Source organism: Marmota monax, unplaced genomic scaffold (assembly GCF_021218885.2).
Source record: "Marmota monax isolate L192 unplaced genomic scaffold, Marmota_monax_Labrador192_F-V1.1 WCK01_AAM20220418_F8-fsc01102, whole genome shotgun sequence".
Classification (NCBI taxonomy): Eukaryota; Metazoa; Chordata; class Mammalia; order Rodentia; family Sciuridae; genus Marmota; species Marmota monax.
In genome coordinates this window covers 5,368-30,765 of record NW_026694874.1, presented here as the reverse complement: position 1 = coordinate 30,765, position 25,398 = coordinate 5,368, and the positions used below count along the sequence as shown (strand labels likewise).

The 25,398-nt window shown below is 42.4% G+C and overlaps 2 long non-coding RNA genes across 2 annotated transcripts in view; one reads left to right on the top strand and one right to left on the bottom strand.

The window, feature by feature from the left end:
• Nucleotides 1–3,119, bottom strand: part of LOC124080704 (uncharacterized) — a 40,990-nt gene extending 37,871 nt beyond the window's left edge. The window contains exon 1 of the long non-coding RNA XR_006847778.2: nucleotides 2,898–3,119. This is a non-coding gene — a long non-coding RNA (uncharacterized LOC124080704). The remainder of the gene's footprint in view (nucleotides 1–2,897) is intronic.
• On the top strand, nucleotides 3,034–9,993 carry LOC131423496 (uncharacterized). The gene is made up of 3 exons (XR_009225144.1): nucleotides 3,034–4,789; nucleotides 6,659–6,724; nucleotides 8,331–9,993. It is a non-coding gene; the product is annotated as an uncharacterized LOC131423496 (long non-coding RNA).
• Nucleotides 9,994–25,398: the final 15,405 nt, after the last annotated feature.

Genomic DNA, 25,398 nt, shown 5'->3' with positions numbered 1-25,398 from the left:
AAAGTTGATAAGAGATCTCATTTCTATTACATGTCTGGTTTCAGGGTTGGTTCAGGAATCAGAAGGAGAAGGGTGGATGGTTATGGATATGACCCCACACAGCTCCAGTGCATTGGTGGAGCCCTGGAGTTTGGGGCCAGCAGCTCACAGGGAGATTGTGGCTTCCACTGGGGCCAGGGTAAGAGCATTGAAAGTCAGGTGCGCTCCTGGTGATGTGCAGGTCATCTGGCTGCTTTCCCTTACAGCAGCTCAGGTTGCACTGGTACAACTGTGTATCCTTTACTAAGTTGTCATAATCCTCTGTGAGATACCTTGTCCTTTGTGCATAGGCAGCTCTGGTTAACCTTGAACTTCACAGATGTGTGTGGCCCAACAAGGCTGAGATCACAGTAAAGCCTCAATTCAAAATGGGAAGCATCTGAGCACCTGGGCTCTGGGGCGCTGGTGGGTAGGGTGCTTCTCGTTCTTCCGCTACTTGGGACTCTAGAGATCAAAACCCGCTACAATACTGACTGTTCAGAACACTAAGTGTTCCTGAGTGTTGGGAACCAGAAGTCTAGCTTGTCCAGGTTTTTAATTCCTAGACCACATGAAGGTCCAGGAGAAGGGATCTGGGCTCCCTTGGTCACCTGGCTGGTCCCTACACTCTCCCAATCTGGGCCAGACACTTACTGATTTATTAGTCATGTAATCTATGATCCACGGTTTTTGATGTTGGAGGATCTGATTACGGTCTCACTCATGAACAAGGGGTTCATCTTATGATTGAATAAGGAAGGGAGAGACATCTTGCTATACAGCAAATATTTTGGCGGGAGACGGAAGTACAGCAAGAAAACATTAATTCAAGGCCAAAAAATTACTGAAAAAGGTTTGAAGCTGCAGGAATCAGTTTGGAGCAAAAAATGAATTGGTTTTGAACAATGTGTTTTGACTACTGTCAGAAGAGGAGAAATGAACAAATATTTAAAAACTTGATTTCATTAAAAGGACTTTTTTTTTTAATTGAACGCGTACTATGCTAAAGCTTTGGATCAAGAGTCATCAAGGTCATAGCTTCTGTCCTCTCAGGCCTTGTGTTCTAGTGAGACAGGTGACACATACACACGGTAACTTAAATTTAGACACTTAAATTGATACTAATGTGGTTAAATAGGAAAGGGTGAAAGCCAAGTGAGAATCCTGTGCTGACTCTGGCACAAGGTGTCTCGAAAGAAAAGAAAAAAATCTCTCTTGGAATATGGCCTTTGAGGACAGACTTGGATGAAGCCAGAAAGCTAGGCCTTACAATTATTTTCAGAAACCTGATTCAGAGAAGGAAACGGCAACTGCAGAAATCCTGCGATAGCGATGAACTCCGTGTGCCCAAGGTACAGAGAGGAGCCAGTGTGAGCAGCTATGAGTGTGTGGAGGGTCATTGGATCAGCAGTGAGCAGCCAGGTAAGGCTTCCTATGCAGTCTCAGTCCTGCCCACGCTGCGTCTGCTGCTGGAGTGGATGCTGAGGCCCATCCCCTCCCGCCGACTTGCTACCCCCCAGGCCTGGCACTGTGCCAGCCATAGTGAGCCAATGAGCTACGAAGGTCCCAGGAGTCAAACCCCACTATCACTGAAGCCCCCAAACAGCCTGCCATGGTCCCACCTGGAAACGTAGCCTCTGGCTGTGTCGTTACAGTCTCCAAAGGATACTTTCATTTTTCTCAAAATTTCCTGGTTGAACTGAAAAGGGAAATAAAGTGGGTATTCTCCAACTCAGACCCAGTGGGAACTGGGTGCTGAAGTCAGGGAGACCAAGAGCAGCCCATCTGCTTTGTGGCTTTTGAACCTGGAATGAGGGAAGTCCGCTCAACCTGTGGCTGTGTTAGAGTCTTGCATGTCCCCCTTGGATTACATGGACCAGCCCAGACCCTCAGGCCAGGCTCCTCAGTCCCCACCATACCTCATGGGCTCACTGCATGGAAGAACAGGTGTGCGAGCATCTGGCACCGCCCAGGGAGAACCCAGGAGCGGAGGCTCTGCAGATCCCAGACCCCAGCAGATCAATTCCCTCTCTATTGGACAGGAGTGAAAAGAGGGGAGAGGTGGGCTGAGTCGCAGAATCCTCCATGGACATCTCGGACATGGAGCAGTGGCCCTACCAGACTAACCAGTGGATAGTCTTTGATTTGATCAAATTATCTTAGATAATTATAAACCCAAATTAAGGTTAGAGCCGTAATTATGTCCCTTACATATGTCGTTATTACCGGGTGTCTGTTTCTTTCAAAGAAAGCACTCTGTCACTCTAGTTGATAGTAGTCTATCATAAGATGCCAAATAGATGCGTGAAGCACTTACTGTGAAAGTAATTGCTCAGTGAAACGATAGGTCCATCTAGAAACCCCTGTTACCCCCGGAAGGTCCTGTTTTTACCATTAACACCTTATCAGCTTGTGCTGTAAGTGGCTTAGCGGAAGTCCAGCATCACTGTGTGTGTCGTGGACGTGTTTTATAAATGAGGACAGTAACTAAGACAGTTTAACTGATGCGGAAGGACAGACATCTCTAAATGCAGAAGGACCAGTGTGTGTCCAGGCATGCATGCTGGCAGCAGTGTGGGAATGTGGGCCGTCTTTGTTCTGAATGGTCTGAAATCGTGTATCTATATTTAAACACGTTCCTCTCCCTGCAGATAAAATTGTCCCCGAGATGTTCTTAAATTAGAACAGAAGCAGATGAAGTGGGCTGGCTGTCCTCTCAACCTGCTGACGTGGGAATCGGCCTCGGAAGTTTTTTCCTCTACATGGAAGCATATATAGTCTGCCATTAAATGTGCCCCGAGACGCTGCTGTCCCGAATGCGTGCCCAGCGAGTCCGCAGCAGAGCATTTCCGGCACCTCTGACTCACGGGATCGCTCACCTTGGGAGGAATGAGAGTGACGGCTGCCAGGTGCCAGAGCTGTCATAGGCTCACCCTTGGAGGGTCCCCACGAACAGTAATCCCTGGCACATCTCGTGCAGCGGGAGCCAGGCTGTCAGGAGGAATGACATAGGACAATTCTCCCCTTCACCGAAAGCCTGGGAAACCGATTTCAGAGGAACCGAGCAAGGGGAGGGAAGCACGCAGGGCGCCCGCGGTGCCTGTGACGCCCTGGGTCCAGCGCCCTCTCCCTTTCCTGGAGCGCGGAGCGCGGAGCTCTGGCTTGGAAGGAGCGGCCCTCCCACTGGCAGCCAGGCGCTGCTTAATTGCAGACCATGTAATTTCGTATGGAGATTCAATTTTTCTAATTGGTGCTAGAGATGATTGCTAATGAGGCACAACTCAAGTAAAAGCCCCAGATAATTTATACAGCAGACCCTGCATCTCAGCAGCGAGATGGTGCACACCCAGCTCCCCGAAAACTGGCTGCTTAATTCCTTTTCCTCTTGTTGGAAACAAGATTTCAGACATAGCCAAAGTAATAAAATAACAAATGCTCATTTAATCATGCTCTCCAAATTTACTACATTGATATTTTGCCATGTCCTTATGGGGTATGCTTTTAATAAAATGTCAGATAAAGTTGAGTCCCTTTCTCCCCTTCCTTGATCCCCCTGTCTCCTGAATATAGTCATTGCCCTCAAGTTGGTATCATTGCTCTCATGTTTTTGTTCGTATTATGCATGTTAGATATTAACAAACATTAATAACATTGCCTTTTTGTTTTAAAAAAAAATTCCATACATTTTTCACACTAATTATTTTGAAATTTGCTTCTTTCATTTATGCCGTTTTTAAAAACGCATCCTAGCTGGTCGGTGTCATTCTAATTTATTTTAGTTGCTATGTAATATGACTGTAATACAAGTCATTCATTTTCTTAATTAGGAACACTAAGTTTTTTTCCTTATTACAAAAGATGCAGAATGAAGATTCACACATAACTGCTTGTACAGATGTGTGAGAGTTTCTCTAGGTCATAAAACTGGAGGTGGAATTATTCCATTACACTTCAGCCCCTTCAGATTTACCAGATAGTGTGAAACTGTTCTCCAAATACTTTCACTAGTTTATACCCCCAAGGATTGAAAAGTTGCTGGTAAGTTGTATTCTCAAATTTAATTTTTCATACAACAGTCCCCCCTTGATCCTGGGGGACATAGTTTAAGAAGCCCAGTGCATATCTGAAAGCATGGGTGGTACCAACCCCTACGTGTACTACTTATATATACTACACACATACACACACCTGAGTATGCCTATGGTAGTTGAATTTATGAATTAGACATAGTAAGATTAACAATAAAAATATTATAGAATGGTTATAACAATGTACTGTAATTCTGTTGTCATGAAATTTTTATACAATGCTTAATCTTGTGTTTTGTGGCAATTACTAAATGAAATGAACAAAGGCACTGCGATACTGTCAATCTGAGAACCTAAATGACCACGAAGAGAAACGGAGTGTGGGGATACTGACTAACAGGGCGAGGTAGGGAGGGTGGCGCGATTCATTATGCTACTCACAATGATGTGCAATTTAAAACCTACCAAGTGTTTACTGTTGGAATTTTCTATTTAATATTTTCAGGTTGCACTTGACCACGCATAACTTAAACCAGAAATTGAAACTGTGGGTAAGATAGGATTTGATTGGTGATTGTACTGGGGATCAAGCCCAGAGGCCCTTTATCGCTGAATTTCGGTTCTAGTTCTTTTTATTCTTTTATTTGGAGACAGAGTCTAAGTTGCCCCAGCTGGCCTTGAACTTGAGATCCTCATGCCTCAGCCTCCTGAATCACTGGCTCACCTCTGAGCCTTGCTATAAGGTAGGCTTTGATGGGATTAAAATGCTATTTCATTGTGACTTTGATGTGCACGACTTATTAGTGTTTGGGGTAAGCATTTAAGTACTTTTTTTTTTCATGACTATTAGCTATTCCCAAAATTATCTAATTTTTGCTGGACCCAGATCCAGCTGCTTTCCATGTGAAACCAGGACCTGGGAGATGAGAGTTAGTGGTGGGAGGTAGGTTTATTTGAGGGCTATAAGAAGGTGGAGGGGATCCCATCTTGTTAGGTAGGAGTTCAGGGATGCCAAGAAGGTAGAGGGCAGGGTCTAAGGATGCTGCTGGAGCACAAGACGTATTCTAATTAGGTTTTCTAAGGGAACTAATGGAATAATTCAACTGTATTCTAATCTGGTATCATAAGGTAACCAATGAGAGCAAATGGCATAGAGTCTTCAATCCCACTCTTACAGAAAAGAGAACATCTCACTGCTCAGCGTATAAGACTCTGATTTCCAGATATCAGGGCCTTGAGTCTCTCTCTTGCTTAGCCCACTTCTACCTTATATAGTGCTACCCTCACCACCGCTTTCAATGAATCTGTACTTGTGTGTGTTTCTCAATTCTTTGGGAGATGAAAATCCAATCTTCAAAGTGCAACTTCAGGGACCTCAGGCAGGTATATGGATTTTTACAGGGATGGAAAGGAGGAGGAGTAGAATAATAGGCAGAAAGGCTATGTGATGAGCAGTGCCCTCCAACCCCTGCCTGGCCCCCAGCCACAGCATTCTCAGTGGCCTTGACCTCCTGGGGCTAGTGTCAAATGTGTTACTTTTCTGCAAGTTCATTATCCAACTATTTCCATGCTTTGTGCTAGTTTATGCATAGACTTAAGGAGAGGCATTCTGCTGTTATCTGAAAGTCACCAGATGTTCTGGGTTCTGTGAATCTAAAGAAAAATTTGACAGTTAATGCCTTAATCATTAAGCTTTGGCTTTTCTTTAGAATTTAGAATGCCAGGCAAAGGGATGGGAAGCAACTCTTCAAAGACGATGTCCAAGGCAGAAGCCACTGTTACGTTTTCGGTTAAATTATTGACCAAATTTCATTGGTTTGGAGGAATTGTTCAGATATTACCTATACTAGTCCTTTGGTCACTTTTGTCCTAAGGAACACTGATAGTACGCAAATATAGAGTAAGTCAAATGAGAATGACTTTCACTGGGCCCCACCAAAGACTCACACTGAAAGTAGACCCTGGTGAATTAGGACTCAAGTCTACTCATCCACTACACCAGCATATCTCCACTGCACAGTGGGTTTTCACCCTACAATCAGTTCTTACAAGATTATTTTTACGTTAGATAAAGTTTAAGGAGGTAATTGTTCCCATAATTACAATTTGGGCTGGAAAGTGGAAATACAGAGTACCTGTCTTTCAAGTTGAAGTGAACATTCAGGTCTTTAAGAATTGTGACAAAAGCTTCCCATGCATTAAGGTATATGCTATGTGTGTTTGACTTTGATCTTGTTTACTAATTTGTATTAAGCCAATAAATTGCCCCCCCCCCCCCCCACATTTGGAACGTGCTACGTAATTTGCAGGGCTCAGTGGAAAATAAGAATGCAGACCTCCATTTCAAAATGATAAGGATTTCAGAAGAGTCCCAGTAGAGCAGTAAAACAGGACTGGGATCAATATGACCCACAGGCCGCACAAATACGAAACTGCCCTGCCTGCATTAATGTCTAGTTATATTTTCTGTACCCTTGTCATATTGCAGCTGGCTGTCATGTGAAATACATGTATACATTACTCTTTTTATTATAGAATTTGCTTTTATATGTATATTTTTTTAAGAGAGGAGAGAGATTGAGAGGGAGAATTTTTTAGTATTTATTTTTCAGTTCTCGGCAGACACAACATCTTTGTATGGGGTGCTGAGGATTGAACCTGGACCGCACGCATGCCAGGTGAGCGCGCTACTGCTTGAGCCACATCCCCAGCCCCGCTTTTATATTTAAAAATGTAAGAAACGATCTTTTATTTTGAATGTTATTTTCAACAATTATTAGAAATTAACAAAATGCATATATTATTTAGGGAGTCCTTAAATGTTGTGAAAATAAACAGAAAACCAGCGTGGAATACTGATATAAAGTTCGCATTTAAAAAAGTGCTAATGTGATAATGATGATATAGTTTTGGCAAAACTCACCCAAAGATTCTATTGAATTCTCACTGTGGCACTGCTGAGGCTGAGCAGCCAGATGTTTTCACTAAAGGGGAGGCGGAGTGGAATGATAGTGTTGGGACTGAAATTGGTGAGATGCTGATGTTGGCAGGTTGGGGATGCTACAGGTATTAGGAGGAAGTCTAGACGGAGGAGGTCGACAGACAGCTCTTATTGATTACTTCCTGTATACCAGACCTCAGGAGTTGGGAATGCAGCTGAGAACAAGGCGAAGAATTGATTGTAATAGACAGCTCTATAGCGTAGACAGCTCAGAATGCAGACAGGGAGCAGAAACATTCTGTATTACTTGACACTTTTTTTTAAGTCATAAAGGGAAGGGAAGAGAGCAGAGGCTCAATATGTTAAAGAGGCATAAAACTGGCAAGGGGAGTTAGTCATAGAGTATCTTGGAGCTTGCTGATGATCAAAGATCTAAGCTCCTGATCAAACTGTTGTAAGGACTGACCTGTGCTAACTCCAGATTTCCTTAATTATTGCCTGAAATTCAGCCTGTGCAAAACGCTTTGCAAAATTTCTACCTGAAAATTAGAACAAGCATGTTAAGATACAGTGAAGCATTAGTTATAAGTATTATTGGTTTATCATTTTGTTTTGAGAGAGATAATGATTTCCACTTTATATATCTAAATTCCATTTTAATTCTGAGTAGTTTGAACAGAAGTAGTTTTCAAATGCTTAGCACATTACCTAACTTTGGAATTGGAGTACTTGAATAACGTACATGTAGGAGATTGGAATATTACACCCCCAAGACATGTCTCTTTGGCAGAAGGGGTATTTTGAACAGCTAGAAAAACCACAGACACAGGAAAGGCTCTAAAAGCAGAAAAGGAGTTTCCTTTTTGTAAATACTGGAAATTTACATCTACAAAGGAAGCTTCTCTGTAGGAAGCCTGTTTCCTTCCCTGTACTAGGAAGAGGGGGAGATTCTTGAATGGAGAAGTCACCAGCTGAAATCTGAGGGACAAACATCATCCTTGATCACTGTGCTTTCCCTGGACTCTTTCCTGCCCCAGGCTTTTCTTTTTCCTGCTTCAGTTTGCAGATGTGAGATAAGCTAGAGTTCTAGGCCGGTTCTGAGAGGTAATAGCCCCTTCTGCCCCGTGATGGGCGGAATCACAGGCTCTGGGGCAGGATCCCTGGTGTGTCCTCTTTGCTAGCCAAGCAGTGAGACATAAAGAGACCATATAACAAATTATTTATGTGTAACTTAGTAGTATGTGTAATATGTAAGCTATTAAAATATATAGGCCATTTAATGCACACTGTATTATATAAAATTCTGCAAATGGTTGAAATATTCTTCTGCGTCTTGCAACTAGGTGAATACCACATACGTTTTTCTGTTAAAAATCCTTAAGAGAATTCCGATACTCTATCCGGGACATCACCCTTACCTACCTTGGGAATCACACCAAATTCTTAGAAAGCTGGATCTGCAGGACGTGGAGCAACAGCGTGGCCCATTCTTCTGAAGGGCTTCACCTGACCTTCCAGTTTGGAATTTGAAGGTAACACACTTCTCACAAATCTTATTGGACTCTAATTGTGCTATTACTTGCCAGTTGACCTATATTAAATGGGTCTGTCTTTGCCAAAAGGCCCTAAAATTAGTTCAGTTTGCAATATAGCAAACATTTTGTTGTGCCTTTGCTGGAGGCCCCTTCCCTGTGGTGGCTCCAGCAAGCACCTCTCATACCTCCTGAATCTCTGGACCAGCACAACACAAGTTGCTCTTGTGCTTCTGATATGAGAAACATGCTTCTGATAAAAGAAATCCCCTTCCTCCATTTCATGATATATGCTGGGAGAATGATCTCTGCTGGCCCAAACTGGGCTCTCTTGGACATGCTGCTCTCTCAGCCCATGACTTTCCATGTTCAGCAGCTCACTACCCTAGGTCACAGGAGCAGCACACCCAGAGGTTTGGCATGGCGGGCGAGGTCTCCAGCTGCAGGACAGACTTGGCTAGATGCCATGGTGCTAAAGACAGGCAACCCTCTCCCAAAGCCTTTGACTTGGTGAAGCTCCTGCAATCAACTCTGAATAGCAAAGGGAATTTTCAGACTTTACAGACTTCATCACCACCCTCACTCCTGACGAAGTTGCTGAACTTCTTAACTAGAATGTCCTCAATAAAGGACAGGACTCACCTTACAGCACAATTGGACCCGCTGGCAGGCATATTGACCAGTCATAACTGGTCCAAAATTGGCTCCATCTGCAAGTGTTTAAAGACTGTCACCATTTCCAGTGGCCTTGCTGTCTGGTGCAAGGAAGGCAACAATGATGAGTCACCCAGCTTTCCTCTTTGGAGTACAAAAATTGGGTTTCTCTTGCCTGATGGATACACAAAACAAATCAAATTTGCATCTGTTTCTAAAACTGTTTGACCTATCCAAAAGCTCAGTCCTTGTCCTTGATGCCGAGTTAATAATGGAGACAAGGTCTTGAGAAAAAGGAAAAAAAAAAAAGGTTTATTGCTTTGCTAGCAAGGGAGAAGCACAGGGGACTCCTGTCTCAAAAGCTGCAATTCTGCCCACTGTCCCAAAGGCTGCGATTCTGCCCATCCACAGGAAAAGGAGGCTTTTATAGAGGTGATCCAGAGAAAAATGAGATTAGGCAGGAGCGATCAGGAAGGGGTTTGCTTTGTAGTCCATGTATGGCCCCTTACATTTATCGCCAGTGGTGCTAAAGATGAGCAGATTAGTAGCAGGTCCCTTGTATGGGTGACAGTAGATGACAGACCTGGCTTTAGGTTGCAGTCTGAGACCTAAAATACGATGTACTGGCCCTCCTAGAACATATTCCCTACTGACTGAGTTTGGGATCCCGGGGACATGGTTGAGGTCAATACTGCAGGGTGGTTTCTTCCTGCTGTTAATGAAACACTGAGTGGAACTGAATGGACCTGGTGCAGCCTTTCCCAGCTAAATGGCTCAGAGTAGCCCATGGAGTCCTAGGATCATGGGAAACTTTGCTGCAAGTCGAAGCAAAGCAGGACAGTGGAGTGGTTGTCGGGAGATAGCTTCCGAGTCCTGCTGCCTGTGCCTCCTCTGTACTTGGGCCCTTTCTCAGGGTCATGTTGCTCAAGAGGCTGCGTCCTTGACAGTTTTCCTCAGGAATACTGAAGAGCTGGGTTTTTAAGTTACCTCAAGGGATGGGGAACTCTCTGCCCCAGATAAAGAAGGCTGCTCACTGAGTGCCATAAAGGAGGGGGTATGCCCCAGCTCCGGATTTTAAGCTCTGTATCAAAGTCCCCTGTTTGAGCTGGGTTTATCTGGAGCCTTCCTGCCACCCCACCAGCACTGTTGGGTCTGAGGACAGAGAGAACTGATACAGACCTGCTGAGGCTCGTGCCACCTGCTGTGCCTGAAACAGGGAAGTCTCTGTCTGACCCAGGAGTCTTTGTTCTCCCTGGTCCCAAGGGATAGTAACTGACTGACACATCAGTGCAAGTGGAATAAAATCCCAGCCTAGACTGTCATTAACTAGGTATGTTCTGTAAAACTGGGTCTTCTCAACTGCCACCAGCAGTCACACATTAGATGCAGTTTTCCTGTGATCATTGGCAGACCAGAAAGGATTCAGGTAATCGGCTGTTTACTGATCTTTTGGGAAGAGCATAAGGAAATATCTTGGTTACTAGTAATTAGTTACTAATTACAATAACTAGAAGGGGACCTGGCCAGTCGAGAACAGTTCTGCTGTCTCTGATGTTGTCGGTGGGGACTGCTATCCAAGCACCTTTGGGTAGTGTCACATATGATGGTTGAGTCTGAATCTCTTGGTGATGTTGTCCAGGCATCTTAAACCAATGTAATGACAAAATAGACAGTATAATCTAAAATAGGCTTACAGACATCCAGCCAGGAGTGACTTACGTAATCCAGGTTATAGGTGTGTGGGGGAAGTCATGGGGCACACAACCTCCTCCCTGGTTACTAAGGTAGCTTATGAGGACAGTGGGCCAGGAGAGCATCTTGACTTGGACTTTCAAAGTTTAAAAAACAAACAAAAAAACTACATGTGAATGCATTATTTGATAAGCTTTTGAAAGATCCCTTGCAAACTATTAATGCAACTAAAAACAAAACCCACAAATTTTTATGGGGTTGAATATATCACCTACATCATGTCACAAAAAAAATCACCAGATGGATTCATTATTTGAAAGTTTACTTTAAACCAGGAACTATGTTACACATTTTTCACTGATTCTATTTTTCTTTTTTATGAGATACTGTTACCCCAATTCTGCAAAAGAGAATTGAAATTTAAAGGTTTATGTGATAATTTGGTGATAAGGTGGCATATGAGTATTTGAAAAGCACTATTCCTGATAATAAACCTCTTCATTTCAATCATACAATATGATGCTATTGGTTTATTTATAATCAAGTTGTACAAAGAATTCAAATAACTTGAAAAGTAAAAAATAGGGTAAGAAATTCTTATTACCTGTTCTTCTTCCTCAGGTTGTTTACTTGAAAAGAAAAGTAGAGAGGAGGAGACAGACACAGGAAAGAGAGCTACTATTTAGAGTTGAACTCTTTAAAATGTTACTTGTTGGGATGACATGATAGTTTGATAATTAATCACTGATTTAGTTTATATTTTCCTTTTATAAAATAGGCAGTTTGGAAAATGATCAAGCCAGAATGCATCTAGAGAATTAAGAAGTTCTCTAAGAACTAAGAAGTCCACTTTCTCCTAACCTTGAGGTCTTTCCCAGGATATGAAAAATATAATAAAGATTTCAAATAGATGGGAGGATCTATTAAATCGTTTGAAGTGACTTGAGGATGTTATACATAAAATTCCAAATATCAGAGATACAGCTTTCCCCCAAGATAAAAAAAAAAAAAAAATAGAAGTATATGTTGAAACTGCCAAATTCTCCAATTATGTATCTGGTTATAAATATATTCCATCACCAGGAAGGCATTGTGAAACATGATACATTTCCAGTCACCTGTTACCACAGATAGTAAGAGGATTTTTTTCAAAAATATAAGTGAACAATGCATGAATATATATTAAATTGTATCAGTAATGGCCTTGTCCCAGTCCCTTTAGCACAGGTAATTTCATATAAAGACTTGTTGCTTAGGTGCTCCGTTGTTAACAAGGTCCTGAAGAGCACTGGCTGTGAGGGAGTAGCAAGTGTGGAAAGCTCCTGGTTTTAGAGAGGTTGTGAGTTATTCGATCTTAGAAGCTGGTGAACAGCGTGGACAGAAATTCAAACCTCTAAAGACAGGGCATGTTTTGTCTGGAGCTGATGTGGATGATCTGGGTGGCTCTGCAGCTGTTAGAAAAATTGCAAAATAGAGGAGGAGGAAAGTGCTCAGAGTGAAGGAGCACTGCTGGCTAATGCTCACGGATGGGGACTGTCGGCAGGCAGCAGAAGCGGCAGTAAGGAGCAGCCCCTTCTCTCCTGCAGCTTTGCGTCTACTTCTGGTGCCTGTGAGCACAGACTAACAGGCAGCCAGTTAGAAAGGTGATTTGCAAGGTCTCATTTCCAGCTCTGCAGCCCAGATACCTGGAGACAGTATCTTCTATTATGCACCCGCCTGATACTTAAGCACATTGGAATTCCCCTGCAACAGTAACAATCCTGCAGGATTCTGCCTTTCAAGAAGCCAATGTTGTTCATAGATACAAAGATATTTTTATCCTCCTCTCAAATTGAAGAGTCTCAAAATTTCAAAAATCTTACCCATTTCTGATAGACTATTCATGCTACTCAACTCTGAGCTGTGTGAACTATTTTAAAAATTCTATTTGGAATAAATCCTGTGGATAGGTGAAAGAATATCAGTATACAATTACATTAATGTTAATGTAAGTATATACAGATATGTAAACAGAATAATAATTATAGGTACAAGGATACAAATACATATTTTCACATATTGTACATATAGTTAAATAAAAATTTTATCTGTACAAAAATCCACACATACATAATGTGTGCGTGCATGTACATTGATATCTCAACAAGAAGGTGACCCAGACGCCCAACACGGTTTCTAAACTCCATTCTTCAATAAAGAGGGACTATCCTTTGGAGAAATACTGACTTGGTTAGGATGGGGGCAGCTGAACTCAACAGGAGCCTGGCTTATTTTGCAATGCCACAAAATAAGGAAGAACTAAAGCCTCATAAATATTAAAATGAGAGAGATCCAAAGGACACAGGACATTCTGAAAAGAGTTCACGAGGGTCGAAGTTGGAATAGTTCAAGCAGCAATAATTTTACATTGGATTACAACCCAAACAATAAAATGAGTCCAGAGAGATTATTGGAAAAGGTGAAGAGGAAGAGGACAAAATTTTTCTCTTAGAAGACTTCCAAGTGATGAAATAGAAACTTGTCTCCAGGATGGAAGTTACGTACCTTCCTCCTATCTGGGGCTAGGCATGGTGATTCACTTCCAAGGACAAAGGACAGGAACACGAGTGCTTTATTTTGGAGAAGCATGGCAGACGCCTCCGTGCTGGGGCTGGCATCACAGGTGCCAGGCACGAAGCTTTCAAGTGCCCAGTGTTGATACCATGAGGAAGCACACAGCTTCCGGAGGGTTCTAATATGGCAATTCCCAGCTCGTCATAAGAAAACATTAAAGGTATCACAAGGAACATTATGCAAAATCATGTAAGATACTCTTCAAAACCTGCCAGTAGAGAGTAATCTCCTCCTTTGCTCTTGATTCAGCAACACAAGACATTTATTATAGTTTCCTGGTGGCAATATCAAATCTGATTCCATGAAACAATCCCCATATCTCCTGGTGGGTCCTGGTCTCGAGCACCAAAATCTCCAAATTGTCAAAGCTAAAATTGCAAGAATGAAAGCTAAAGGCTGAAACAGGATATTGGATGTAATTATGAGAGGAACCATTGTATTTCCACAGCCTTTGATTCCTTGATACAAAGATTCACTCATTCCTAGGAAACCTTCAATAGATAACTTCAAATGAAAAGACTCCCTAGCAGTCTTACACAACTCTATCTTCTGTTACTATAATGAAATTGCTGAGGCTGGATACATTAACAAAAAATTTATTTAACACACAGTTCTGGAGGTTCAAGGGTATGGTGCTGGCTTGTGCTACTCTATTTGAAGGCCTCATGAAGATGGTGCCACAATGGCAGGAACATTGTGAGGGAGAACTGTCACCGTGCATTGGGAATCCAAAGCTCAGAGGCAGCCTGTCCTGTCTTTTTATAACAGCTCACTCTCAGGAGAACAATCAAAGTCCCACTAGACCTTCATCCCTTCCAAGGACAGGCCCCCAGGACCTAATGTCCCCTCACTAGGCCCCACCTATGGTTCTCACCACTTCTTGAGGTTTCACACTGAGGACAGTGGGCTTCCAGGCTCTCGGGGGACACACCCCACCCCAGCCGTTGCACAAACCTGTGTTACCTCACTACAGTCTAAACACCTCCGGGCAGGCACCCTTCCTTCCCGCACTCCTGCAGGCAGGCCCAGAACTCCATGATGCCCGGCCAGCTCTGCCAGGCTCCTGGCTCCCTGCCCTTTCGCTTCACAGGTATTTCCCCTAATAAACTTCTTACGTGTCTAATCATGTCATGATAACTGCTTCTCACGGAATGTAAAGTAACATAAAAGGGAGCAGGTTTAAATAATTAAAACTCAAAAGCTTTGAGGAGAGTCCACGTGGTCCCGAACGCAGGCTTCTGGGAGGAGACTGCTCGTCTGGTGGGGTGTCTGAGTCGGGAGGGACGGACGGCTCCAGGATCTATCAGCTGCACCTCTGAGTAGGCAGCAGCCCCAGGAGCTTGTAGCTCAGGAGACACATGGGGGCAGGTCCCATGAGGGTGGGAAGAACTACAGAATACAGTTGCTGTTATGGTGAGGGTGCAAGATCCTTGGTAGGGTGCTGTCCACAGGAAGAGGAAAGGCCAAGGAGCTGGTCCCCAACTCTGCATGCCTGTGTGCACTTGGTACTGATACAGCCTCAGAGGCAGCTGGAAACACAGGTGATTTGTAGAGTCCCCGTCCTCAAAATTATGGAACAGGACACTGAGGAGTGAGCTGGGAGTTAAGGACAACAGGTGAGAGCACCCCGCCCGCATGTTGTGTTAACCTGGAATAAGCTGGTACACGCTCAGTGTTGGGATCACACACAACACCATCCCGTCCTGCTTAGCTGTAACAGGGCGTGTCATGTCAGTACTGGACACTGCCTGCCTCCACAGGCCTCCTGTAGTGGCACTGTGTATTCTTGTAGTACATGCAGTCCTTTCCCATGGGAAATAGACAGTCATCTTCCTGGGAAGGAATTTTTTAATTCCTTTAATTCCACATTCCCTGGTGTCCTATGGGGTCTCAGACCCAGGAAACAAGGTTCAGACTAGGCAGGTGGAAGGCATGCTGCCACCGGGCTACATGAGGGGGCACATGTGCACAAGTTACTCTTTATGATCTTGAGTCTATACACTGAATCAGCATTTCTGACCTTGGCTAACCATAACACAGTTCCCAGCCCGGCCTACACACTAAAAACACAGCGTAGCCTTCCAGAAGCTCTGGGAGGGAGCCTAGCTTTAGCCATTTGGGGCCTGTTCCTGCAAATGGTGATTCCAAAAACAGTACAACGTGATATAGTTTCATTTCCCATTTCCAAAGAGGTTGATTCTTTAATATTAAATAGTGCCAGACACATGTGATTAATGAACATCCTGCATAGATTAATATCATCCACACCTTGTGTTGGCATATGGCTCAGAAGTAACTCAAAGCTGCTAGTATTTCATGATCTTCTCAGTGTCCACGTATTGTGCTCTTGGGAAGTCGTTTTTATGTCTGAAGTCGATTCCACGCTCTGTTACATCACTGTGCATGCCACTGTGCTGGCATAGGTGATAGGCTAGCCAAGGTCTTAACCATTTTAGCACATATAGTTTACAAGAAAAGGAATCCATGAAATAATTAATTGCTCCAAGAGTCGATTTCCAATATCTTAATTGGAGGAAGGGTGCTGGCAGCAGGGAAATGAATGGGAGATCCCTCCTGGAAGGCATGAGGATATTCTTTGGGGCGATTGAAGTTTACTCTCAGACCTGAAGGAAGAGTATATGTGCCTGGGGTTGGGGAGGGGAGGAGGGGGAAAGCTGACCACAGCTCACGCAGAAGCCCTTCACCCACACAATCTCGCGGGCTACGGACAGGTACCGTCCTTTGCTAACTCACCACCTTTCTCGAAGATTTGTGGAGGACAAGAGAGGATTGGGGAATTGCAGGAGGCCACGGCACTGGCAGATGGTGGCAAAGTCTGGATTCAGGAGCATGAAGCCCCATTCTTAACTGTTCAGTAGAGTTCCTCCTGCAGTTGGCACAGTGGGAGTCTCAGTTAGGCAGGTCCCAGAGTTGAGTCCTCTCCTGGTGACACTGCCAGTTGATAATATTGAACCTCTGCTTAGGACTGCTGGGGGTTTGTCACCAAATAGTCATAAACTTTCATTTTCTCTTGATCCAATAAAGATTTAATGAAGGACAAACTTGCCTTTAATCCAGAGAAGGGGAACGTACTGTAAAATTCAAATTACTTAAAAAAACAAAAAACTTTCTGGTATAACAAAAGTTAAACTGCGCAGATGATGAGCATTTCTCCTACAAAATAGGTGACCAATAAAAAGTATTTCCAGCATAATTTAGTGTTTTGCTCTGACATATTAGAGAGACAGAAGCTCTACAAAGTATCAAACTTTGAATAATTATCTAGTTAAATATCTAGAGATTATTTTAAATATTTAATTTATTAGACTTTTGATTCTTGTCACTACCAAAATTTTGCTTTTCCATCTATAACCTGAGGTTTTGTGCTCCCCATTTGGGAAATTGTGATAACAGTGCTAACTGTACAGGCCATTGAGAGGATCCAGGGGTACATGTGTGTGTGGAACCTTTGCCAAGCTGAAGGTCAAGAAAGAGGAGTCGGACAGACCAAGGGGCCAAGGCACCTCTCTTGCCAAGCTCCCATGTAGGAAGGCCATGGTGCCCTCACACATTGCAACAAAGGACGCTTCCAACAGGGCTTAATGTCTCAAGGGGAAATCTGGTTAAAGGGTCCTCTTTCGAAGGGACTTTTAAAAATTAATTTTATCTTTTTACCGAACAGAACTTTTAATAGTGAACGAAGGTGGAAGCAGAGCCCCCCCAGCTGCAGAGCGAGTTGGAGGAAGAAATGTGTCAAGTATTCTACAGACAAGTGAGTAGGTAGCTCCCAGGCAGGACGGAGCCGGAGCCGTGGGAACGAGGGCACAGGCTTTGCTCAACTTTATTATTTTGTTTTGAAAGTTAGAAATATGTTTATATGCACTAGTGGTAAGGACTGATTCATCGGTAGACTGAGCTAGGTTTGGCAACCAGTGTGGGTAGAAAGTTTAACCAAACCACAGGCAGAAGTGTGAGTAGGACTAGTGAATTGCCGGAGCCCCTCAGGCCTTGTGGTTGGGATGACTAGAGGTCAAGTTCATTTGCATTAACCTAAATAGCTTTCCTCTGGAATTGTGCACTTTTATTCAAGGATCCTAGAGGTCAAAGCAAAGCTTAGGGCCAAACTGTTCTCATAGTTCTATCCCATTTACACTGCTGAGTCCTTCAGGACCATGTGATTGGAAATCCCTGGTGAAACTAAATAGGTGTAGGTTCCAAACTGAGAATCACTTATAGTTGACACTAGGATTTCAGAGATGTGTCAGAAATGATGGTCAAATAGTGTTTTTGCCCTTAGCTGTGATCTCTCTTCTCACAGTTTTGCATTTTTAGATTGGGTTTGAACATCAGTTAATTTGCCAGTGAGATCCCCAGATCCTCACCTACAGGGCCGAGCTCCTGCTCTCCAGGAGGTCTGCTGAAGGCTGCGCACCTACCTGGGCCTGCTCTAGTGATTGCCTGGGAATCTCCTTGCAGACCTGCTCCCTCTGGAGCCGCAGCGTTAACTTCCAACAGTGGGCCAACCTTCACTTGCATTAGAGATGGACCTTGGCCTTCTGAGACCACAGCTGACCCTCTGAGCATAAGGATCTGAGGTTCTCTTCTCTGCCATCCAGCTTGTTCATACCTGAGCTGGGCTTGGACCTCTCAACCCTGGCGGTTCAAGGTTGCTTAAGATCATCAGGGTTCTCCAGGGAACCGGAGCAAACTGGAGATTTTATACATATCCCCTCGCACTGAGGGGGGCATGAGCTCCACTCAGCCCTCTGATTCATATGCTGATTGCATCCAGAAACACTCACAGACATACCTGGAAATTATCTTGAATCTGACTCACGTCCTAGTCAAGAAGACATGAGAAGTTAACCATAGTTAATCTCCCAACAAAGACGACAGAAGGTCAGACTTGCACAGGGCATGGCCATCCGCCATGGGCAGCTCTGAACACGCACCAACCCTCACCCAGGAGGGGAGGCTGTCACGCAGTATTGTGACTCTTCTCCTTGATATCCCATGACTTAAACACTAGGATGTGAATTAACCCCCTGACAAAAAGTCAGTACGTCTTATGATAAGGAAGTAAGAGAAAACGGAACACAGACATATTCGTAGCAGTACAAGGAGGCCGTCCTCAGGACAATGACCGTGCTCTCTATTGCTCCTGAGGTCGCCGGGATGTAGCTGGTGTTTATAAACACCCTCCTCCACAACCCACTCTGTTCCACTTGTCAAGCACCTCGGCGGGTCACGGTTTTCACCGCTGGGTGACTCCTGAGGGTCTGTCCATTACAGTCCTGCCTGTGTTGGCTGGCTCGAGGGCACGGGCCCTGGCAGCTGCTGGGGGGTTTCCTGTGCCCCCGTCTGCCCTCCTCGTGGCCACGGTGGAGAGGCGGTCTGGTTTCCCCTGGGTGTGGGATCGTCTCCCAGCCAGCACAGCACCCCCTTCTTTGCCAGGTGGTTCAGACTCACGAGGAGCCCAAAGTCTCTGTGTGGCAGCGTGCCCTTGCAGCTTGGAGGTGTCATCTCCCTGCTCCAGAGAGGCAGCTCTGCATTTGTGACTAAGACTCACCGGGGCAGCGGAGCATAGGCAGCTGGCACAGGGGGCAGACATTTCCTAGTGGGTCATAAGGGACAAGGTGAGTGGTAAGGACTTCACTCCTGGCCTGTGAATCCTGGCAGAGGGAGAAACCCCGCAACAGACACCGAAGCATCCGAGTGTCTAGTTACATTTACTTCATCTAGGTTTACCCACGGTTTCTCTTTACCGTTTTTTGGCCTTTGCGTGGGTTATCTTCTAGTAAATGCATACTTGGATTTGGGGTTTTGTTTTGAGTTCACACAGCTCTGTCTTTCACAAACACATTTCTAAGCAGCTACCTTCAAGTTTGGAAGACCCTGGAATCACCCAGAAATCTTGTAAGAGGGGTGCAGACTCAGTTTCATTGTACTGTGATCCTCTGGGGCCTAAAAATCTGTAGGTTACTGAAGGAAAGAGCAATTCAAAACGTTACACTCCAGTTCCCAATTGACTTATAAGAAGAAATGTAGGTATTTTTATTTTTAATCTTCTTGTAGATTTTCAGGCTTAATATTGTACAAAATTATAATATGATTGATTTTAACAATAATTCACAGAAAAAAATCTATATGATTTTGTTTTATTATATTTGGTTGAAAAGAATATGATATAATAAATTATGAAATCTTGTACATTTCTCCAAATCAAATATCAAAAGCAAGACATGCCAGAGACTGGCACAAATCAGTAATCCTAGCAGATTGGAAGGCTGAGGCAGGAGGCTTGGAAGTTCAAAGCCAGCCTCAGCAATTCAGCAGGGCCATAAGCAACTCAAGAAGATCCTGTCTCTAAAAAAAAAAAATATATATATATATATATATATACACACACACACACACACACACACCAAAAAGGGCTGAGGATGTGGCTTAGTGGTTAAGCTCCCCTGGATTCAATCCCTGATACCAAAAGAAACCCAAGAGCAAGTCATAATTTATTGATTAAAAATAATGCTTGGATAAGTTCTGAGGGAAAGTGGAAGGTATAAATGAGGACAAATGCAAAACGAACACAGTGACTGTCGATTTATGGAAAAGTTTGGTTCCTGTGTTTTTAAGTTGAGGATGGGAGTATGAGACAACTCTATTATTTAAGCATATTTAATGTAAACTTAAGAGTGAGCAGTTTTGAATTCTCAACAATTACAAAATGCCAGAAACCTCATCTTTTACAACTCTCTTAAGTTTAAAAACAAAACAAAATATAGGGAGTGCATAGGTTTTAGAAAAAGTTGAAGGACCCTGGACTTGAACCCATAGATGATGTCTCCTGTCGATGTGCTTAAGTGTCACCTCAAGTTCTACAGGGCTATCTGTTGGCATTTCCAGCTCCCGTCTGATTCCTTCCACTCCGAATGTGTTTTCTGTCTTTCTTGTGTTCCTTCTTCCCATCCTTTCCTCCCTTTTATGTTCCTCTTTTTCTTTCTCTTGTCAATACAGTTGCAGAAAAAGTTCTCTCTGGATTAAATTATTCTAATGGATCATTTTAACTTTCTTTAGAAGAATCGTAGGTCTGTGTTTCTGAATATCAGGTACCTTCTGAATTTCTTCCACGTTGGTGAAGGTTTTGAACAGCTGAACCTCTCTTCTCTGTCCTTAACTGCCTGTCATTGTGATAAAATGTGAGGTTGTGTTTAAAACAAAAGCTTATTAAAATGGTTGTGTGATTTTAATTTAAACACTATTTGTGTTAAATTATAGTTGGCATTTCCAATCAATGGGGTGAATTCTATAACTGTATATGCAATGGTATATGTAAGGGTCAACAAAGGGTCAAAGTCTTAGAGGATATGTAGTGTTCTCTTGATACTGAAGGAATGTTACAACCTAGACTCTCTATTCCGTGGAATAAAGGGAGTAATCAAAAAAATAATCATTGGGTGCAAAATTTTACATCTTGTGGATTTTGATATTAAGATGCAACATTACCAAGTTGGTTGGTGGTAGTGGAAGATCGTCACTGATGCTTATATAATCCTTCAGTTGGTTTCTTGTAAATGCACAGGGTACAGGGAAATGGAACTCACTCAGAAACAGGCCCTCAGGCAGAAAGGAGTTCTCAGGAACTTGCAGATAGTGAGGTATTTTAAATGTCACAAGATGGGAGCCTCATAATATACACTACATCCTGTCCTTCTCCAGAACACAAGGCAAGTGGAAGATGCTGGACTGAGGGAGGAGCAAGCTCCCCTGCGGACAACTGTTTTCCACATGACTGCTTTTCAGATGAACAAACACTGATTTTTTTTTTTTTTGAAAAAGTGGGTCAGGCTCTTTCTCAGTGAGTTGAAGGGTATTTTACTTATGCACAGTCTCCAATTTCAGGAGATAACATGTTTCAGATTGTTCCTAGTACTTTATACATTGCGATTTAAAAAAAAAAAAGAAAAGAAATTGATTCTCACCACTAGGTAGGGAGTAACCAGTCACTCAGGTTATACAAGTTTGTGATTCCTTCCCGTAAAGATCTTCTACAGTAACAGCCTTCCCTAGGGTAAAAGTAAGGATTTTCAAGTGAGCAAGTGTGAACTGACCTCCTAATCTGACTCTTTTCAAATTGAATGGTCATCAGCAAGTAATTTTGATTTGTTCATCAACACAGCAGAAATGAGAATATCTATCTTGGAGAGATGAGTTCTGTTAAATGTCAGGTGTAAGAAATTGTCAAGTAGCAAACTCTTTAACTGTCTTAACCCTCTTAGAAAGGAAACAAGCAAACTCTCTTTATCCATTCAGCATCATGAAACGTCTGGAATACATTGTTCTCCATCTTATGTTGATGATGCTCGTCATCATGATTTGTTTGGTGTGGTTTCCTGGCAGCACCACTAGACCAGAGCAGCATCACTGCCACAATGGAATCTTTATCTTGCAGAACACGCAAGCACATGTAGGGCATAACGAGATGAGAAATCGGGGCTCTTTGGGGCACTGTGAATCTTATGCATATTAGGATTTAAAAGGGATACTTTTAAAAATACCAGTTTCATCCAAGTAAATGATGGCAGGATTTCAAAGTTCAAAAAAGTAACAGGAGATTACACACACACACACACACACACACATGTCCTATAATATATGTGAGTGCCGTGAATGTATATATATATATACACACATATATATGAAGAGCAATAGTGACATGCTGTGACAAATAACATCAGATAATTTAGCACGATGAATTGATTTTTCTTTATCATTCACTTACTGGAAAAAAAAATAGTCTTTTATTAGAAACTAAGAAGAGAATCATTGCCAAGAACATTTGGCCCTGCAGCTATTGAGGCCAAATTGGAGTACATATAACTATAAAAATATAAATAAGAAAATAAAGCTTAAAAGCACCTAGAATGCCTTTTGCATGGGAGCAGAGGGCCCTGTGTGCTGGAGACCCACGTATTTTTGTCATATGTGCCTACTTTATTATTATGAGACGCACAGAGTCTGAGCTGCGGAGTGCTACTCTCTTATTAAAATAAATCAATCTCATGTAAATCAGGGGAACTACCGTACTCTCCCTTTCTTCCAGGAAATGCATGAGAATTCCGATGTGCTGAGTTCTTTCAAGATACTTTCTATTATCATATCCATGTATTAAATAGAAAAAAATTATTTTAAATACAAACAATATACAAAATATCTTCTTTTGTATGGTTTTTATAGAAAAAGAAAATAGTACATAAATAAAATATTACCCACTACTTATCAAGTCCCTGGGATAGTTCAAACCCAGTGTTAAGCATTCTTAACATAAATCCACTCTCTCGAATACTCGCACAGCATCACCCAAGTCCTGTTAGCTACTAGTGTTCTCTTAATTTTTCAAGAAAAAGATGCAGACCCCGAGATGTGCTTGTACTGTTATGGCTGAGGTAGCAGGATGGTGTAATGCGTAGGTCTCTCTGAGAAACAGCTGGTACTTTCAAAGAAACACAGAAAAACAATTAGCATGTTTTAGAATTTAAGTGTTTAAAGTTCATAGTTACTCCAGATAAACCTAAAGAAAATCAAATAAGCCTGACTCCTGGCTCAATTTGCAAATACCCCAGCAGGCCACTCGTTTTCACTAACGTAAACAACAAAAATGAACGTAGGGATTTTAAAAGTAGGAAATGTATATATCTAGCAAACTTTAATATTGTCATTATTCATTGTGCCTTTTCTGGGTAATATTGTGCCACATGTGTTCAGGGACCCTCGTATGTTCAGCAGTGGCAATGTGGCCAGTAGGATCCTCCTTCCAACAATAACAAAACGAGTGTCAACGAGTGGTCTTATCTATAATCTGAGCTTTCCAGTTCTATGTTTTTCACCCAAATTCTCAAGGAAGAAAAATACTCCAGTTAGATATTTAAATCATGGGAATAATTAACATTGAAATGTGGTGAAATTGCAAAAAACAAATTTGTGTATACAATGATAAGTAGCAAAATATAATTAACGGTCTTGTTAAAAAACTGATTTTATCACTAGAAGACTAATTTATTGGAAAAAAAAGGAAAACACCACATTTCTTTTAAAAGCTAGCTAACATGCATTAATTTCTTAATGCTAAAATGTTTCTAAATCTTCACAAAGGTTTTCTGCATATTGAAGTAAATTAATTCATTGAAGTATTAGCACACACGCAAAAAGTACACAAATCTTAAGTATCCAGCTAAATGCATCTTTACACATAATTGCATCCTGTGACTTCTACTCCAGTCCAGAAATGCTAATGCTCCAGAAACCTTTGCTCTTCTGCAGGTTTTTATTTACTTGTTTTCTTAAACTGTACAGCCTGGATCTGTTACAAGGGTTTGCTCTTTTAATGTAGAACTTATATCGAAAACTCCATTTAGTTTTTCATAACAAATAGACAATGAATTAAACTGTCACCGAAAGAATACAATCTAAGGGTCAAAACAGATTCTTCCTTAAAAGTTATATTGTTCGCCATTTCCCTAAAAAGGGCAAACAGAACAAAATGTGGAAACACAGATGTGATTCATTCCTCCTCCGTCTCCTCCACAGCTCTTTGCTGAGCCTGTAGGGACATTACTGTGCATTTCTCCACTGGCCAGTGAGGTCCAGGGACTTTTCTTAAACACTCACTTGCAGGAGTTCTTTTAAGTCTTTGGCTCCCCCCTTCTCCTTTCATGCTGTGCCTTTCTGTCTTGAGTTGTAGGAAATCTCTTACATTTTTAGAAACCAATCATTTGTGTGCACACATATATGGCTTAGCTTTTACTCTTTGAAGGACCTTTATGGAAAGTGTGACTTTTATGGAAAGTTCTTTAATTCCAGTGTAAGTCATGTTATCTATATTTTCCTATACTTATTTTTTTTTTCAAAATATCCTGCTGGAGAAATATTTATCTGCTCCACAGATCTGTTATATTATTTTCTAGTAGCTTGATCTTTTCAGCCAGTCACATTTGGCTATAAAATTTCTCTAGACATGAATTTTGTGTATGGTATGACATAGAAATCAAGTTCATTTTTTTCTGAGTACCTATTTGACTCTGGTAGCCATTGATCTATAGTCTACTATTGGAGATTAGCTTTATAGTTCAAGGATTTTACATAAAATAAAGCATTTAAGATCTACCCTTTTGTCCCTGGCTTCCGGTCCCTGGCACTCCATGGAATTCCTGGTGCTCCTGCGCAGGCCAGAGCTCCTTCCTTCCTGCTCCTGCGGGCTCGCGTCCCATTGTGAGGGAGCACCCGCGACTGCTTAGTTACTCACCTCCTAGTAGACGCTTAGGTTGCTTGGGTTATTATGAATAAAATGGTCACGGATTTTTTAAATATATAATTATTTTTTAGTTTTTGGTGAACACAACATCTTTATTTTTAGGTGGTGCTGAGGATCGAACCCAGTGCCCCGCGCATGCCAGGCGGCTGGGGATATGGTTCAAGCGGTCACGAATGTTTCTGTGCAAGCCGTTTTGTGGATGCCTGTTTCTATTTTTCTTAGAAACATGCTCAGGAGTGGCCTTCCTGAGTCCAACAGGGGAATGCCTGTGTGAATTTACAGGACAATGCAGGACTGTTCACAAAGTGTCTGTGCCCTAATGCCATTGTATCAGGGCTGTATCGGCTCCACGTGTTCAGCAGCACTTCACTTGAATGTATATGAGTCTTTTCCTAAACCCTTAATTCTGATACATTTATCTATGTCCCTATTTAGTGCTAGCTGAGAGCATTGTCTTGATTGCTATCAATTTATAATAAATCTTGATACCTGGTAGCCTAGGTTCTCCAATTTTGTTTTTTGTTTTTAAGTTATTCTAGATTCTTTGTGTTTCTAAATGAATTTTGGAATCAGCTTGTCAATGCATACATAGAAAAGAGGTGGCATAGT